A 19,644-nucleotide genomic window follows, 5' to 3' on the forward strand; every position below is an offset into this window, starting at 1 on the left:
ATACTAAACAGATACATTTTATTAAGCTTTGTTTATTATCAAAAGAGCTTTTGGTGATTTCGAAAGGATCATAAGTATAAGATTAACTTATTTTGTTATTTCATTCGGAGAGAACTAGAGAATTCCATATATTCTAATTTCATGCAAGCCTGGGAAATTTTTAACAAATATGCGTGCATTTGTTTTGCCTTTATGACCGTTAATCAACGACCAAGCTATTACCACTAAAATGCCAATACTCTTTCCAACACATTCACTGTATCAATTTTGGTGATCACTGCTATTTACATACGTTCTGGCCTCTGGATATCTATCGCAGAAATATAAGTATGTGAGAAATATTTTTGAATCATGTAATCGAACAAAGCGGTCAAAAACCTTTTTTTCTTTTGAGTCTACAACTGCAAGGGTAATTTCTAATCGAAGATGAAAGAAATGGAAAATATTCCAAATATTCAAAGCGATCTAATGCTTACAATTTGTGAGAATAAGACTTAGTTTACTTAAAACGGGATTATCTCCATTTTCGTACTTAGCTCCTAATCATTAATTATATAACTAGATTTTCCCATATAAATTTTCCCTTCGATAATCGGTAATTATGAATATATTTAGTAGATGCGAATTTTTTTCCATAGAAAAAGTTCCAACTTCAAAGTATAATCTCTAATTGAAGCTAAAAGTAAAAAAAGTGAAAATTTTAAAAACAATAAGCTAGTTCCCAGGGATAGAACATATGTTACCGCGTAGATTATCTGTTACGAATTATTGTGGATTAAGGCATGTGTAAACGTGGTCTTAAATTAAAGCTAGTCGACTAGCCAAATAATCGATTTCATATGAGAGAGCGCTAGTAATTTCATCTCATGCTGTCAGTTTTCTTGACACGAGAAATAAGTGCCAGTACAAAGCGTTTTCGGAACGACATATGCGAAAGGTCATATCTCTTGCCCCGTCGTTGTGATATATTTTCAACCACAAAATTTCCTTAAGTTCTTATAAAGTTTCTAGACTATATTGCTATTTATTTCTTTTTTCTTTTTTGGCAATTGTAAATGAAGTTTCGTAGAATAAGTCTGACTAAATCTAAAAAAACTTATTCGTTACTGTTAAAATAAAAAATAAACGGTTTTGTAATGGGGAAAGCTACTAACTGCACTCTGAAACAGAAAAACTGCTGTGAATATTTCGAAGTTTTCATACAAATATGTTCGTGTATGAGTATGATTAAACATGTTTATGCATGTACATAAATACGTCAAATAAATTTTCTTAAAAATCAAGTGTATAATTAAATATGATGGTAATGAAAAGTTAAGAAGAAGCTTCAGGTAGCAGCTATGATACATATGTATATAAAACATTTCAAAAAACAAAATTATATACTAATCTAGCAGTCGATATTAATAAGATAAGCGGAAGTAAGAATTGTTATAGTCATACCAAGAAAAAATGCTGCTTTGAATTAATAATAAATTAACCCAATTAAATAATAACGCAAAATATAAAATGTCGAGGCGCCCATTTAAGTTGACAATCAATTAGCAAAAGCATAAAGAAATCATAAAACGAATCGTGCTTAGCGTATGCCATATCAATAACTCTAAAAGAACTCACTTCATGTTGTCGGTATAAATTTTATCTTTTAGGAATTTCAAATTGGGTGACCAAATTTTTAAACTAATGGATCACATTATTATGTTCCAAATCATTTTTTACGCAAATGTTTGAACTTTGAAGAGATCTGTTTGGGCCTTAAAATTTTTATGAATATGACCTGAAAGTGCATTTTCGGGAGATTCTAAAGTTCCTGAGATTTTTGAGGTTAGGTTCTAGTCATCACGAAAACTTAAACACTTTTTTTAATTCAATGGAGGAGGAGTGTTTGAAATGAGACCTCTTCTTTGTTGAAGCAGAAGAACTATCTGGGTCAGCTAGTAGCCGTAAATTTTCTTTTCTGAAATGAGAATGCAAAGTGCAACATAAGAAACAACACGCCTTCCCCCGTCTAATATCTGAGCAATTTTTTAAAATACATCTCGAATTCCAAATTTTAAATTCATTAAAATGTTGCATATGACTTCAATTAATATGTCTCGGTCAGTTTAATTAAAGAAAAAAACCTAACAAAACTGTCTTAGTGCCTTTAACCCAGTGAAGAAAATTATTCATGCAAATATCATCATTGTGTTGTGATAAAATCTGATTTTGAATGTAACAAATATGTGAAGGAACAATAATCTACGTGGAATGCCCATCTAGTTGATACTTGAAGCTAAAGAACAAGACCTTTTTTCGCTTGCAATGGACTCTACGGCAAAGCATAAGGGATGTCTACAAAGTGCAACATAAGAAACAACACGCCTTCCCCTGTATAATATCTGAGAAATTTTCTAAAATACATTTCGAATTCCAAATTTTAAATTCATTAAAATGTTGCATATGACTTCAATTAATATGTCTCGGTCAGTTGCAATGGACTCTACGGCAAAGCATAAGGGAAAGCATAAGGGAAGGCATGCTAAACACTTAATACTGTTGTGAAGCTAATAGACACCATGCTTCCTTAGTTTGGTAGCCGGAGACAATAGTAATAACAAAATTCAGCAAATGGCATCGACCAGTTTGTATTAGCATTACGAGTGCGATGATAACGTCAACGGAAACATGACATGGCATATGAAAGGAAAGCAAGTACTGCAACTACGTGATGCAATGACCGCTACGCTCAGAACCTTACGGAATTTAGAGGTGTCCATTGTGGACAGCAATCTTTGGGAAACAAATAATCTATATACCGACTCCCAGGTTGTGATCTGGCTCACGGATTATTCAAAATTTGGTAACTGGAGTTTTGATTGATCTGTAAGTCAAAAGCAAGGTTTTGACACAAGGCATCAAGCAAAAGAAGGCAATGAACGGTCAGACTTCCTAGCCAAGCAGGCTGTAATTGTAGCATTTTATGATCCAGAGCCCTTCTGTGAACTTACAGAGGCACATACTAGGAAAAGCATAAGTAACTGCGAAACAAAGCAGTACAGAGAACATTCGATTGAATGCCCAGGGCAGAAATAGGCGAAATTGTTTATATTCCCCAAAACGAGAGTATCAGTGAAACTTAATTATCCAAGCAGAGAGGACCCACAAATTCTCACTGGATATTATACGGGGCACCGTAGTGTACTGGGGTGTTGACACTATTTAATTTTCTTATCAATATCTGTTGAATGACAAAATACGATTTAAAAAAGTGGTATCACGAATGGTATCTGCCTGCTACATCCCATACAAAAAAATGTATCAATATTTCTTAACGTGAATGCATCCCAGGGCGCCTATGAAGTGTACAAGGTTCTGTTGGACCATATCTTGAACAGATGGGCGACAGCTTAGTGTTAGTTGAACATTGTAGTGTAAGATTCAAGGGGCTAATGGATTAAGGGACTAACAAAACTGCTTGGATGTCGCTAAAAAGAAAGGTTTTCTTGTTAATGGTGTATTTTCTTATGCAAATCGCGGTTTCGATAATAGCTCATACTTCTGCAGGAAGCCCGAAAGAGAGTTCGAGGTCAAGGCTCTTCTCCAACTCTACCGTTTAACTTAGAAATGGTGCCGCCAGCACCGAAGCACAAACTCGACTTCATCCAAACATTCCTGCTTGAAATGTTTACCATGAAGGTGATATCCGCAACTGTTGTGGTCGCACAGCGGTCTGGTTTTAGTATTTCAACTTAACGACCCTTTTAAATTCAAGGACAGCATTTTCGCTGCCGGAAATTCTGCTTAATCCAAGCGTAGGATGTCGAGACTGATCTGAAGAGCTTTGCTTGAAATTGTGTTTAGAGCACCACCTATGCTGATCATACCGTACATGTAAACATTTCCCAACAACTTTAGGTTTGGAATGTTGTATTGTTGGCCATGTTAAGGGTCCAAGCCCTTAGGTTCGGCAGGATTAAGAGTGCTACTTTATTCCATTTAGTGTAAGAGATAAACTCTGCTGGCTGCTATAGTCTTTCCCCTTTTTTGATGGTCCAGATAATATCAGCTCTCCGCAAATAGCGTTTTTGAGAGCGTTATTGCCTCATCAACAATTTCGGTTCCAGTACAAAAGTTCTTCCACGATGTTATATTGCCGTCGTGGCTGATTGTTGAGGCTTTTGGCCGTATTGAAATGCTGCGTACAGGATTAACGAAATGAGTCCAATTCATGGGAGCATCCAGTAAGGTTTACGCTTGCTGCGTGATTTTGTCACTGGACAGGCTCGTTCTGTGGCATTTGTGAGTACCATTATATAAGTGTATATATTAATAATCTTTATATAAGAATACAGAGGCATGTGTATTGGAATGTTAATTTATGCAGTTTTATTATTGCAATAAAAAATTGCATTTGCATTTTTGAGGACACTCTAGCCCTCAAGTGCACATAAAATTTAATTAAACTTTCATACGAATTTCTATATAAATATCTTTGCCGTTATTTAATTTATAGCCAATTTGTTTATCAATAATTGATTGATATCATCAAAAAATAGTAATTTGTAAAAAAATAAATATGTAAATTAATAAATGCATAAATTGGTAGCTAAGCATGAACTGATACAAACAACTACATACAAAATCGTATACATAAACATACAGCTAACACATACAAATACATATGTAGATATGGTTATGTGTTACAGCAAATGAATAAATTAAATAAATATTTTTAACACATTTCCAAGATAGAACCAATGTTGCCAGAAAAAGTAATTCATTTCAATTGCAGTTGAACAACACAAAAATTTTCTTATATAAGAATTCCTAACTTGAGAAAGAATTTTGTATTATTTTTTGTGGCATTTTTCTGTTACCTATTGAAATATACACATAATATTGCTTAAGCAAACTCTAGTTCAATTTTGATGAGTAGTAAGCTTAAGCTCTTTGGAAACGCTTATAATTTGAACCAAGAAAAATTTTCTTAGGCATTAAAAATGGCGCCCAACATTGTGTTAAGTCACATAAAATCAAATCTTTTTTTTTAAATTTTTGTAAAAAACGATGAAATATTTCAAATACATCTAATGAGGGCTAGAAAAATGCATTTCTATGATAATTCTACGTTAATTGCATCGCTATTTTTTTTGCGGTTTTTGATAGGAAAATACCTAATGGACCCTAACAGCTGCCATCCAAGCAACCATGCTTACGTGGACTAAGTAAAAACCACTCTTCTGGGCCGCTCATAATATTTTCTCTTACTTTACTGACGGTAAATTGGCCTACACTTTCCTCGAGCATTTGTCGGTTCTAGGTCCATCGTAAGTATTTGAAAAAGGTGTGGGCAGCATTGTCCTCGTTTGCATCGCCGTAAACATACTTAGGATCTTCAGCCTGTTCTATGCTGTGCAAATATTTGAAGTGCTTCAACATCTGCTACTAGTTTCGCTGTACGTTTGTGTCGTTGGTTATTTTCCCATCATTCTTGCCACAACCTAAACGTTTCCTTACTTTTTTGTTTCCTTTTGTTTCTTCTTTCCAGCGCTAATAAGTCGCTGAAGATTGTTCCTCTTATCAATTGTGCGGATGTTTCTGATGAAGTGGTATGAGCCGTGGCCACTCTCACTACTGCTGTTTACTGTACAGCTGTTAGAAGCTTACAGCGATTTTCCCTACGAAGTGTGTTTGCCCACAGTTTTGTGCCATACAGCAACGTGGATAGGGTTATGTCCATTAGCAGCTTCCTTTCGCTTTCTATTTATCCTCCGATATTAGCTATAAATCTGCTAAGCACGATACTTATTTAGATGCCTTCTCAGTCGCATGTTCAATTTGCGCCCAATATGTTAATCGGGAGTATAGCCTTATCTTAGATAGATACCTTATTTGATGTTATATTTCGGGAGAGGGTTTGAAAGTTAACTTCTAGCGGCTTATGATTTTTTTTTTTTAGAAGTATCAACTCTATTTTTTCTGCTGCCAACTGGAGTGCACTCGAGTCTAGCCATCCTTAGGGCGTATCATGACTAGATTGAGCTTTCTTCGCGCTTCGTTTTGTGTTTCCAGTTGTAATGACTGCACCAATGTCGCCTGCGTATACATCTATAAATGAATCATTAGGCATTTCAATATTAAATATATCATCTTAGCTGGGGTTCGACAGGTTAGGACCAAGTATTGATCGTTGTGCTGCTAGACATATCAATTTAATTGTACGCGGACTCTCTGCGGTTTTTTTTATAAGAATGCGATTACTGCGGTAGCTTCTGATTACGCGCTATATTTTTAATAGCTACTCTAAGGTGGGCAGCAGACTGCCCATCTGATATTGTTGAAAGCATTTCTTTCGTCTAAGTAAGGTTACTAGGCGAACAAGTCGCCTCGATCTAGCACTGCGCTGACCTCGATCTAGCACTCCGCTACCCTTGTAAGGACGTTTGCTGTCTGGTTGATAATCATACTGCTTGTTCTGCAGCGTATGCGATACGTTGTTTTAAGAGCTTTGGAAAAAGTTTTCCGGCTATGCCGAGCATGCATAATGGCCAGCTGATGGCGAAATCGAATTTCCCTTGCCCTTGCCAATTAACACAACACAACAGTTTTTTCATGCTCCGGGAAGAATTCGTCTTTTAGACATGCATCACAAAAACATAGTAGCCATTTATGCTTTTGCTGAAATGCTATCTGGCCCTAAAGCCTTATTATTTTTCAAGCTTCTTACTGCAAGTTGTAAATCTACTGAGTAAATGGTGGAGATTCTTTAAGTGGGACTATGTGAAAGTCACTATCTTCTTCTATGGCAACGCGGTTTGAAACAACTACAATTGCATTCTTGGTATTCCACAGACATTATAAATTAATAATTTATTTAAATGCATAAATTTGAATTGAAATTATTTTGGTAAATCTTAATTATGCATAATTCGATGACGCATTGAAAATAAGAGAGGCATGAAAAAATTTTTAATGTACGTATAAACGCTAGAATATACTAACAGAAAATATGTGAGCATTGTATATTTGCATTCAAAATTCTAACAAAATTTATTAAGTAATTAGGTTTTAAGTCATTAGTAATAGCAATAACTGTTTAAGTGTATCTTGTAAGCGAGCTTAAGTGTAGACATAAGTTAGATATATAGCTTACATAGTACATACATACATAGATACTGATACAAAACCAAAAAAAAATAAAGCAAAAATTAAATGTAAATCAAACTGAATTTGTAATATGTGAAAAGGTAAACTGAAAAAAACTAACGCTAAGCGCTTGTTTTCTATTTCGCTAAAAATAATTCAAATGTAGATTGATTTAAGTAAGTATGATAAAAAATAGTTAAGTTATCCGTTTAATTGCGCATACATACATATTAACAAAAGCAAGCAAATACATATTTTGATGAGCTGCATAATTTGTTTTCAGTAGAAAGTTTTTAATAAATTTTTTTGTGTGGCATATGCATTATTTAAAAAAATGGCTAAACCAATTAGTATAAAACTGCTTCTTATTTATCTGATAGATATATAGACGAAAAAACATGCAAGCTTTTGTTCAAATAACTTTTTAAAAATTTATAGTGCAAAAAATACCGAATTTTGTAGCAGAAAAGTGCATTGATTTATAAGTCTAATACATAATACATGATCATGCAAAATTTAAAAGAATATGTCGGGAATAAAAAAGTATAAATTCAAACAAACAAATAAAAATAAATGTTAAAATATATTCTAACTGAATAAAAGATCTTAAATATGTAGTGTATAAAAAAACTAAAACAGAAGATTAAAAATAATTGCATTATTTTATTACAAATACAGAAAATTATATTTTTGTAAAAATTATATTTTGTATTTTTTATGCTCAATATTAAAGTTTTTCATTAAAAAGTTTCTTAAAATAACGAAATATTAAAATATGCTCTGCTTCGGATGAGTATTTATTTATTTTATTTCAAAAAATACTTATCGATATAAAAACTCGGGGGCATTGTCATAATTTTTTTTTTTTACACAATCCACTTCCCACTTATATGCCTCACTCATGAAGAATATTGGCAGTTTTAGCTAGTTACAAATACTGGACATCAAAACGAGAGGAGAGAAGACGAAGTACAAAACAGTTACAAATGCATGTACACAACAACAAAGAGCGTATATTACTCAGGCATTTACACCCAATAATGAATATGAGATGCTGAGATGTACATAGCAATAAAGAGCATATATGACCTTACATAAAACTCAGATATACGTGCATATAGCCGAATCCAATATGCGATACAGAAACAAGAAATAAATAAACAACTATTCAAGAATGATATTCAAGAAAAATCTAGACCTTTGGGAGAAAAAACTAAATGAGAAAATATAGAGTATAAAAGCGGAGCAATCAATAGTCAATCAGTTTGATTTTAACACGCTTTAAATGAAGTACGCACACAATTAAATTGTGAAGGTATACTACGATAGTAGTGCTGCTAATAAAGACCTTTGTACATACAGAATAATTGTGTTTATTCATTCAGCAGTTCAGTGAATCAAACAATGCGAGAAGAGCAAAATTCTTTCTAATTTCCTAAAATTCGCTGTAACACTTATCGCTGGGAGTTTCCAAACGATCCGAAATTGAATCGCTCACTATACTATAGCACATTGAGCAAAAATTAAAACTCCGAACCAAGGAAGAACAAGAACAATTTCTGGCATATGGTACTCAAAGAAGTGGAAGTTTGATTTCCAAATATCCACATATCCCTTTCTACCAGAAGGTGTCACCATAGCCTCCTTAACAGATGACTGCATCATAAATGTAACAAACACGGGCTTTTATATAGTTGAGCTGTGCTTCAACATAAAGCGTTATCTCCTTTTTTATCTCACTTTATTTGGCATGACGTAGATGGCATATAGCTTCTGAAAAAAGTACAAAAGAACAAAGATCAGATAGGCTATGAAGAAGGAAATCAGTAACGATTACCGTAAAAAACTTAAACATTTAAGTGACCAATGATAATCCGTGCATTCCTTAGCCTTTCCCTCGAATAGCTCATCGTCACATATATACTTCTGCAATAACTTTCGTTCAAACAATGGTATTAAAATGAAATTTGACATAATTCTGCTCTCTGGCACGAGAAAGGTTTTGACTTAAAATGTAGAGGAATCGGTATATAACAACGCTCTCTTTTTATATATCAAATATTTCCCATAAAAAATTCACGATATTGCAATACTTAATTGATCTATTATCTTCAAAAAAAAATTTATAAAATGAGCGTAACACAATTTTTGGGAATGATTTAAGTATATTTTATATAAGTTTTTTATGAGTTGAGAATAAAATCTACAAAGGGGGGTCTGAGCTTAGATTCAGTTAAAAAAACTTTGACTCAAACAAATAAACACACTTAATTATTAAATTGCCAGATAGCCACAACAACAGACTTATTTATCCAGAAGTAAAAATTTATAAATATATAGTATGTAATAGGTACTAATTATAATATATATTTGAATAAATAGTCCATTTAATGTGGAAAATAAATTGTATATGTATATGTAATTGCACCTGTGTGCAATTATACATGCAAACATAGTATGTAATATGTATGTAATATGTATATGGATTAAATCTACCGAAATGTAATTGATGGAGGTCAAATATCGAAAAATAAATAAACAATATACACGTGACTATATTTAATGTAAAATGTTGCGTTTCAAATTCAAATGATGATGGAAATTTTAGGTGAGTATCTACACTTGACAGTCTCGCAAGGAAGCAGTCCAGCACTACAGGTTCAAGGACTACTTTTGAACTGATGTGAGTCGGATACAGAGCACGAAAGTTAGTAGCAACTCATGTACCATCAGCGCTTAAGTATTAGCTATATAAATAACACAAAGTCGCATAACTAGATCAATAGGGATCTTAATCAAAAGTATGAAATGCGAGGTTATGAGTACCTTCGAGTCTCCCTTTTCAATATCTACCGGACTTTATAATCCATTTGCTAATATTTCCTCTACACTCAGAGAAAAAATCGTTCTAAAACGAACGAAATAAGTTCAAAATTAAGAACATTCGTTGACGAAAGTCTGTTAAGTACGTTTTTTCTTAACTCGTGACCGATGGGCTTTTTTTAAGAACAGTTTTTCCAAGCACACCGTTCGTTTTTTATGACCACTTTGGTATTGATGTTTGAACGTTCTGTGTCATTTCAAGTACTACTTGGGCTTGGTTTAAGATTTTGCGTTCTCACGCTTCGAGAACAACAGTTGGAGAACGGTTTGTGCTTGAAATTTTTCTTATTTGATGATGCAATCTGAATATATATTTAAAACATTTCATAACAAGTTTGAGAATTAGCTGTGCATATGTGAATGGAGCTGAACGAAAAATAAGAGTTAAAAAAATAGAATATAAAAAAATTGTTTTAAAAAACCTTAGAGTTTGACGGCGATCGAACTCGCGTCACACGATCGCAACCGCAACATCATAGCCGCTGGGCCACTACAACTGCTTGGTAGCTTGTGCCAAATGTTGTATTTAACATTGTAGTGCACACGAATTATACCGTTTCTTTTTTCTTGAACATAATTTAAGAACATTGTTCTCATTAATAGAACATTTGTTCATATTTTAAGACAAGCCGTTCTCTTTTCAAGAAAATGGTTGTCAGTTCAAGAAAAAGGTTGCTGTTTTGAGAACAGGTCGTTCGTTTTTCAAAAACGAAAACGGGGGTTTTCTCTGAGTGTAGTCAGCGCAAACAGGTTTTGTAAAAAATAAAAATTGCATTGGCGTATATGATAGAAGTTTTCATTACTGCTACAACAACAACAGAAACTGTCAGTTTCTCAAGTTTTTATACGTTCGTGGTTTCTTTGCTGGCTATATAAGAATAAAATAAAATGGAATGAAATAAAATAAAATAAAATAAAATAAAATAAAATAAAATAAAGTAAAATAAAATAATAGGACTTGCTCAATAAATGAAGCTGTTATAGCACCTTCATACAGTAAACATAGAGCCAGTAATTATTTCATCAAGAGGCGTGATACCCAAAATCCTTATGAAGACCCTGGGAAAACTACAATTAGAAAATAAACTTCTAACTATTAAAAATGCAGTAATCCTATTAACAACATACATTTTTCGTTCGTTTTTAGACATTGACATATAATTTACATATTATTATGAATTTGCCTATATGTAGTATAAATAGATTTATATGTCTTGTTATATACAACCGATGAATAATGTATAGCCCAAAGTGGAACTTAAAGGAAAAAATTAAATTAAATAAAATAAAATAAAACAAAATAAAATAAAATATAATAAAATAAAATAAAATAAAATAAAATAACCATCTTCATTTTAATTAGCGAGACTTGCACATATTGCTTTATACAATTGTTTTGTTATTGATATTAGAGAAAAATTGCAAAGTTTACAAACGACGAGCTGACATGGTTCTGAATTTCACTTCTTCATCAGCTAGGTTCTCGGGAGCTGAGTATTGAACTCGAATCTCCAACATTCATACTGGTGTGAAGGTTGGAGGGTTAAATTTTATTTTCGTTTATTTTATTTCATTAAATTAAATTTTCATTTCATTTTTTATTTTCATTTTCTTTTGTCTTACTTTTTTTTTATATATTTTTTATTTTATTTCATTTTATTTTATTTTATTTCATTTTACTTTATTTTATTTTTTTTTTTTTTATTAATATTAGAGAAAAATTGCATAGTTTACAAACGGTGATGATTACTTGGACATGTTTCTGAATTTCACTTCTTCATCAGCTAGCTTTTCGGGAGCTGAGTATTGAACTCGAATCTCCAACATTCATACTGGTGTGAAGGTTGGAGCTTCGAGTTCAATACTCAGCTCCCGAAAAGCTAGCTGATGAAGAAGTGAAATTCAGAAACATGTCCAAGTAATCATCACCGTTTGTAAACTATGCAATTTTTCTCTAATATTAATAAAAAAAAAATAAAATAAAGTTAAATGAAATAAAATAAAATAAAATGAAATAAAATAAAAAATATATAAAAAAAAAGTAAGACAAAAGAAAATGAAAATAAAAAATGAAATGAAAATTTAATTTAATGAAATAAAATAAACGAAAATAAAATTTAACCCTAGAACGCATAACCGGGTACCCGTGTGTCCAGTTGCTACTTTAAACTATTTTAGTGAGAGAACCACTATCACTAGAGTGTTGAACCTTCTAATCTAGGAAAATACAGTATTTCTGTATCGTTTAAGTCAATGCTTGCAACTTTCAGTTGAGGGGTTCCCCAGATATAAGTTCCCAAAGTCGACACCTACGCGAACTCATAACCGGTACCGGTGTACCCTTCAAATATATAACAATTTATTCGTTTTAATAGGAAATTTTTTTTGCAGGTTATAAAAATATATTAGAAAAAATTAAACTTTAAACAAAAAATTTTTTATTTTGTAGACATATACTAATTTTTCTGCTCGCACTCGTTGCAGATACAATTTGTCACCGAATGTACCAGACACATTGGTTTTTTGCAGATGCTGCATGCTTTTCGCGTTTTTCTTCTTCATTTGGGGGTTACAGTATAACATAGGTAGCAGGATCCAGTTACCGGGTTTCTCGAGCTTGTCGCAGTAAGTAACTCACTGATCAGCACACAATCTGTAATAATTTTTATACTCAGTTGAGCAGAGCTCACAGAATATATTAACTTTGATTGGATAATGGTTGGTTGTACAGGTATAAAGGAATCGAGATAGATATAGACTTCCATATTTCAAAATCATCAGTATCGAAAAAAATTTGATTGAGCCATATCCGTCCCTCCGTCCGTCCGTTAACACGATAACTTGAGTAAATTTTGAGATATCTTGATGAAATTTGTCATGTAGGCTCCTGGGCACTCACCACAGATCGTTGTTTAAAATGAACGATATCGGACTATAACCACGCCCACTTTTTCGCTATCGAAAAATTCGAAAAACCGAAAAAGTGAGATAATTTCATTACCAAAGACGGATAAAGCGATGAAACTTGGTAGGTGAGTTGAACTTATGACGCAGAATAGAAAATTAGTAAAATCTTGGACAATGCGCGTGGCACCGCCCACTTTTTAAAGAAGGTAATTTAAAAGTTTTGCAAGCTGTAATTTGGCAGGAATGTTACTCCTATTACTATATGTATGCTTAATAAAAATTAGCAACATCGGAGAACAACCACGCCCACTTAAAAAAAAAATTTTTTTAAGTCAAATTTTAACAAAAAATTTTATATCTTTACAGTATATAAGTAAATTATGTCAAATCCAGTAATGATATGGTGCAACAAAATACAAAGATAAAAGAAAATTTCAAAATGGGCGTGGCTCCGCCTTTTTCATTTAATTTGTCTAAGATACTTTTATTGCCATAAGTCGAACAAAAATTTACCAATCCGAGTGAAATTTGGTAGGGGCACATATTTTATGACGTTAACTGTTTTCTGTGAAAATGGGCGAAATCGATTGAAGCCGCGCCCATTTTTTATACACAATCGGCCGTCTGTCCTTCTGCTCGGCCGCTAACACGATAACTTGAGCAAAAATCGATATGAGAACGTTAACGATAACAAGTAAGGAAGGTTAAGTTCGGGTGTAACCGAACATTACATACTCAGTTGAGAGCTATGGTGACAACATACGGGAAAATAACCATGTAGGAAAATGAACCGAGGGAAACCCTGGAATGTGTTTGACATGTGTATCAAACGAAAAGCATTAAAGAGTATTTTATGATGGAGTGGGCCATAGTTCTATAGGTGGACGCCATTTAGGGATATAGCCATAGAGGTGGATCAGGGTTGACTCTAGAATGCGTTTGTTCAATATGGGTATCAAAAGAAATGTGTTAATAAGTATTTTAAAAGGGAGTAATCCTTAGTTCCATAGGTGGACGCCGTTTCGAGATATCGCCACAAAGGTGGAACAGGGGTGACCCTAGAATTTGTTTGTACAATATGGGCATCAAACAAATGGTGTTAATGAGTATTTTAAAAAGGAGTGGGCCTTAGTTCTATAGGTGGATGCCGTTTCGAAATATCGCCATAAAGGTGGACCAGGGTTGACTCTAGAATATGTTTGTACGATAGGGGTATCAAATTAAAGGTATTAATGAGGGTTTTAAAAGGGAGTGGTGGTTGTTGTGTAGTTGGTCGCCTTTTCGAGATATCGCCATAAAGGTGGACCAGGGGTGACTCTAGAATGCGTTTGTACGATATGGGTATCAAATGAAAAGTGTTAATTAGTATTTTAAAAGGGAGTAATCGTTAGTTCCATAGGTGGACGCCGTTTCGAGATATAGCCATAAAGGTGGACCAGGGGTGACCCTAGAATTTGTTTGTTCAATATGGGTATCAAAAGAAAGGTGTTAATAAGTATTTTAAAAGGGAGTAATCCTTATTCCCATAGGTGGACGCCGTTTAGAGATATCGCCATAAAGGTGGACCAGTGGTGATCCTAGAATTTGTTTGTACAATATGGGCATCAAACGAAAGGTATTAATGAGTATTTTAAAAGGGAGTGGTCCTTAGTTCTATAGGTGGACGCCGTTTCGAAATATCGCCATAAAGGTGGACCAGGGGTGACTCTAGAATGTGTTTTTACGATATGGGTATCAAATTAAAGGTATTAATGAGGGTTTTAAAAAGGAGTGGTGGTTGTTGTATAGGTGGTCGCATTTTCGAAATATCGCCATAAAGGTGGACCAGGTGTGACTCTAGAATTTGTTTGTACAATATGGGTATCAAAAGAAAGGTGTTAATGAGTATTTTAAAAGGGGGTAATCCTTAGTTCCATAGGTGGACGCCGTTTCGAGATATCGCCATAAAGGTGGGCCAGGGGTGACTCTAGAATTCGTTTGTGCAATATGGGTATCAAACGAAAGGAGTTAATGAGTATTTTAAAAGGGAGTGGGCCTTAGTTCTATAGGTGGACGCCTTTTCGAGGTATCGCAATAAAGGTGGACCAGGGGTGACTCTAGACTTTGTTAGTGCGATATGGGTATCAAATGAAAGGTGTTAATGAGTATTTTTAAAAGTGAGTGGGCCTTCGTTCTATAGGTGTTCGCCTTTTCGAGATATCGCCATAAAGGTGGACCAGGGGTGACTTTAGAATATGTTTGTACGATATGGGTATCAAACGAAAGGAGTTAATGAGTATTTTAAAAGGGAGTGGGCCTTAGTTCCATAGGTGGACGCCTTTTCGAGATATCGCCATAAAGGTGAACCAGGGGTGACTCTAGAATGAGTTTGTACGATATGGGTATCAAATTAAAGGTATTAATGAGAGTTTTAAAAGGGAGTGGTGGTAGTTGTATATGTGAAGGCGTTTTCCAGATATCAACCAAAATGTGGACCAGGGTGACCCAGAACATCATCTGTTGGATACCGCTAATTTATTTATATATGTAATACCTGCCAAGATTTTAAGGGTTTTTTATTTCGCCCTGCAGAACTTTTTCATTTTCTTCTACTTAATATGGTAGGTGTCACAACCATTTTATAAAGTTTTTCTAAAGTTATATTTCGCTTCAATAAAACAATCCAATTACCTTACCATGTTTCATCCCTTTTTTCGTATTTGGTATAGAATTATGGAATTTTTTTTTCATTTTTCGTAATTTTCGATATCGAAAAAGTGGGCGTGGTCATAATCGGATTTCTTTCATTTTTCATACCAAGATAAAGTGAGTTCAAGTAAGCACGTGAACTAAGTTCATTAAAGATATGTCGATTTTTGCTCAAGTTATCGTGCTAACGGCCATGCGGAAGGACAGACGGACGACTGTGTATAAAAACTGGGCGTGGCATCAACCGATTTCGCCCATTTTCAGAGAAAAGAGTTAACGTCATAAAATCTATGCCCCTACCAAATTTCAAAAGGATTGGTTAATTTTTGTTCGACTTATGGCGTTAAAAGTATCCTAGACAAATTAAATGAAAAAGGGCACTATATCATTACTGGAGTTGAATGTTGACATAATTTACTTATATACTGTAAAGATATTAAATTTTTTGTTAAAATTTTACTTTAAAAAAAATTTTTTTTTAAAAGTGGGTGTGGTCCTTCTCCGATTATGCTAATTTTTATTAAGCGTACATATAGTAATAGGAGTAACGTTCCTGCCAAATTTCATCATGATATCTTCAACAACTGCCAAAATACAGCTTGCAAATTTTTAAATTACCTTCTTTTGAAAGTGGGCGGTGCCACGCCCATTGTCCAAAATTTTACTAATTTTCTATTCTGCGTCATAAGTTCAACTCATCTACCAAGTTTCATCGCTTTATCTCTCTTTTGTAATGAATTATCGCAATTTTTCGGTTTTTCGAAATTTTCGATATCGAAAAAGTGGGCGTGGTTATAGTCCGATATCGTTCATTTTAAATAGCGATCTGAGATGGGTGCTCGGGAACCTACATACCAAATTTCATTAAGATACCTCAAAATTTACTCAAGTTATCGTGTTAACGGACGGACGGACGGACGGACATGGCTCAATCAATTTTTTTTTCGATCCTGATTATTTTAATATATGGAATTCTATATCTATCTCGATTCCTTTATATATGTACAACCAACCGTTATCCAATCAAACTTAATATACTCTGTGAGCTCTGCTCAACTGAGTATAATAACAACAGCAGTAACATTAATAGCAATAATACTCAACCAGTGGCTCGTTTCTCTCTACTCATAGAAATTGCCGAGCTTAAAGCTGAGAACGCGCACTTTTTGTTGCTATTAACCTCTCTTGTTGATTTTAAATATCAAATAGAAGAAAAGTACAAACAACTAATTGCTGAAATTCGTTCGCTGAAATCTGCTGTGGCTGATAAAAATGGCAATATTCTTGAGCTTACGTCTGAAATTGAAAAGCTTCGTTCCGTAGGCATTGATAATGCAAATACTTTGCCGAGTCATAACACTGATGATGCTAGTAAGAGTAAGAATAAAAACACTCTTCCTATTTCTTTGTCTACTAGTACCTTGCCTACGATGTCGTGTACAAACCCGGTTATGCATACCCAACACCAAACACCTCAATCCTATAGCGCTGTTGTGGCTAGTGGGGTTGCACAAATCATACCATGTGTTGCCATACTAAGCAAGGTGCCAATGCGGAACATCTATCGAAAGTTAGTTTAAAGCTCGGAGTAGCTGATGAATGCTATGAAAAGGTTTTAAATGCCAACATCTGGCCCACAAATGTTAAAGTACGTCCTTTTAATTTTTTTCAAAAGGTAGTACCCGAACAAAAACCCCGTAGTGGCACAAGTTTGTGGTAATTATGGCAGTCACCTTAATATATACTTTCAAAATATATCTGGGCTAAGAACTAAATATAAATCTGTATTTATTTCAAGTACAAATTCTGATTATGACATATTTGCTTTTGTTGACACTTGGCTTAATGCAGATTTCAACGATAATGAAAAATTTGATTCAAATTCTAATCATGTATACCGCAAAGACAGTGATGTTATCAACACTGGACTATCCAGAGGGGGAGGAGTACTAGTAGCGGTTAAAAAATGCTATCAGTCGTCCCTAGTTTCTCGGGATAATGAAGACTCCTTGCTAGATCAAGTATGCGTTCTAGTGAAAGGCTCATCTAAGCTTTTTATTTCCGTTTCTTATATTCCCCCTGCTAGTTGTGACATACTTTATAAAGCTCATGTTGATAATGTAATAGCTCTAGTTTCTAAGAATAATGGTTCTGAAGACAATTTTTGTTTATTGGGTGATTTTAACCTCCCTTACGTAACTTGGTCCTTTTAGATAATAGCCGATCTTTAATTCCCGGTAATATGTCCAGCTTTTGCGAAACTTATCTGGTAGATAAATTTTTAAGCATAGATCTAATTCAAATAAATAATTATTGTAATAAATTAATGAGATTTTTGGATCTTATTTTTATAACTGGTAACATGAATTTCTCATTAGAAGAGTGCTCTGAACCTTTGTCTTATGCCAGTCAACATCATGTTCCTGTTGTCTTGAAACTTGAGTTTTATGCCTTCCCATCACTCCAGGGGAAAAAGAAGTTTACTGATTTTAATTTTAATTTTAATACTCATAACTTAAAGCTTTTGAATAATGAACTATGGCTCTGTTGACTGGGCTGTGCTTTTTGAAGCGGTTGGTGTAGTCGAATGTTTTGAGACATTTAAAAACATCGTATTAGAAACATGTCGAGCTTTTGTACCATCTAAGAAAAAATCTTATCACAGGATTCCATGGTACACCAAGGTGTTGAAGAAATTCAAGAATTTGAGAAACAAATTTTATAAAAGGTTTAAATTTTCAAATGCCTCTTCTTATAAGTATATCTATTGAGATATGCGAAGAAGTTCACATCTCTTAATAAATCTCTATACAGGAATTATGTGCGCAAATTTGAGCGCGAAATCAAGAGTAACCCTACGTCTTTTTGGCGATACGTTAACTGGAAGAAGGCTCGTTCAAATATTCCAACAGGAGTGTTCTACAATGAGACTACGGCAAGTTCGACTTACGAAGCTGCTAATCTCTTTGGAGAATTCTTCAAATCGAACTTTGATAGCGATTCTCAATCAGCGCCTAATGTAGTCTCCAATTTAAATAGCGCAATAAATTTTGGCTCTCTGGTGCTCACTTTAGAAGATATAGTTGTAGGAGTGAATAACATGAAACCCTCTGTGAAGCCTGATATGGACGGGTTTTCGTTATATCTTTTTAAGAACTGTAGAGCTTTGGCTCTTCCTCTTCTTCTCATTTTTAACAAATCCCTTGGAAGTGGAGTTTTTATTGATGGGTGGAAGTTTGCCTCAATTACCCCTATTCATAAAAGCGGTAATAAAGCAAATGTAGCTAACTACCGCCCTATTGCAAAATTATCAACAACGTCGAAGCTGTTTGAATACATCGTTAAACAGAAGATGTATTTCTCTGTAAGTCACTTAATTTCCTGCAATCAATATGGCTTCGTGTCTGGCAGATCCTCAGTTTCCAACCTGGCGCTTTTCTCTGATTACTGTGTATCAGCTTTTAATGATCGGCAGCAAGTGGACACTGTTTATACAGATTTCTCAAAAGCCTTTGACAAGGTTAGTCATTCAATTTTAATACATAAGTTAGCCAATGTTGGTTTTCATTCAACCTTCCTATCATGGATTAAATCCTATCTTTCTCTTCGCAAGTGTGTAGTCGTTTTTGATGATTGTGCGTCCGATCCCTTCATTGCCTCCTCAGGCGTTCCTAAGGGCAGTATCCTAGGTCCCCCCCTTTTTGTTGTTTTTATTAATGATATGTCTTCCTGTTTTTTATCCTCTGAGTTCCTTTTGTATGCGGATGATCTGAAAATCTTTTCAAAAATTTCGTGTATTTCTGAAGCCCATAGTCTTCAAAATGATCTGGACAATGTAGCCAGTTGGTGCAGAATAAACCGCCTGCAACTCAATATTACTAAATGTTTTCATATAACTTTTTCAAAATCCCGTTCACTAATTCCTACATCATATGATATTAATGGATCTAAACTGGCTACGCAGACTAAAATTCGAGATTTAGAAGTAATTTTTGACTCTAAATTTATGTTTCATGATCACATAAATCATGCAATTGC

Source organism: Eurosta solidaginis, chromosome 5 (genome assembly GCF_040869045.1).
Source record: "Eurosta solidaginis isolate ZX-2024a chromosome 5, ASM4086904v1, whole genome shotgun sequence".
NCBI classification, from domain to species: Eukaryota; Metazoa; Arthropoda; class Insecta; order Diptera; family Tephritidae; genus Eurosta; species Eurosta solidaginis.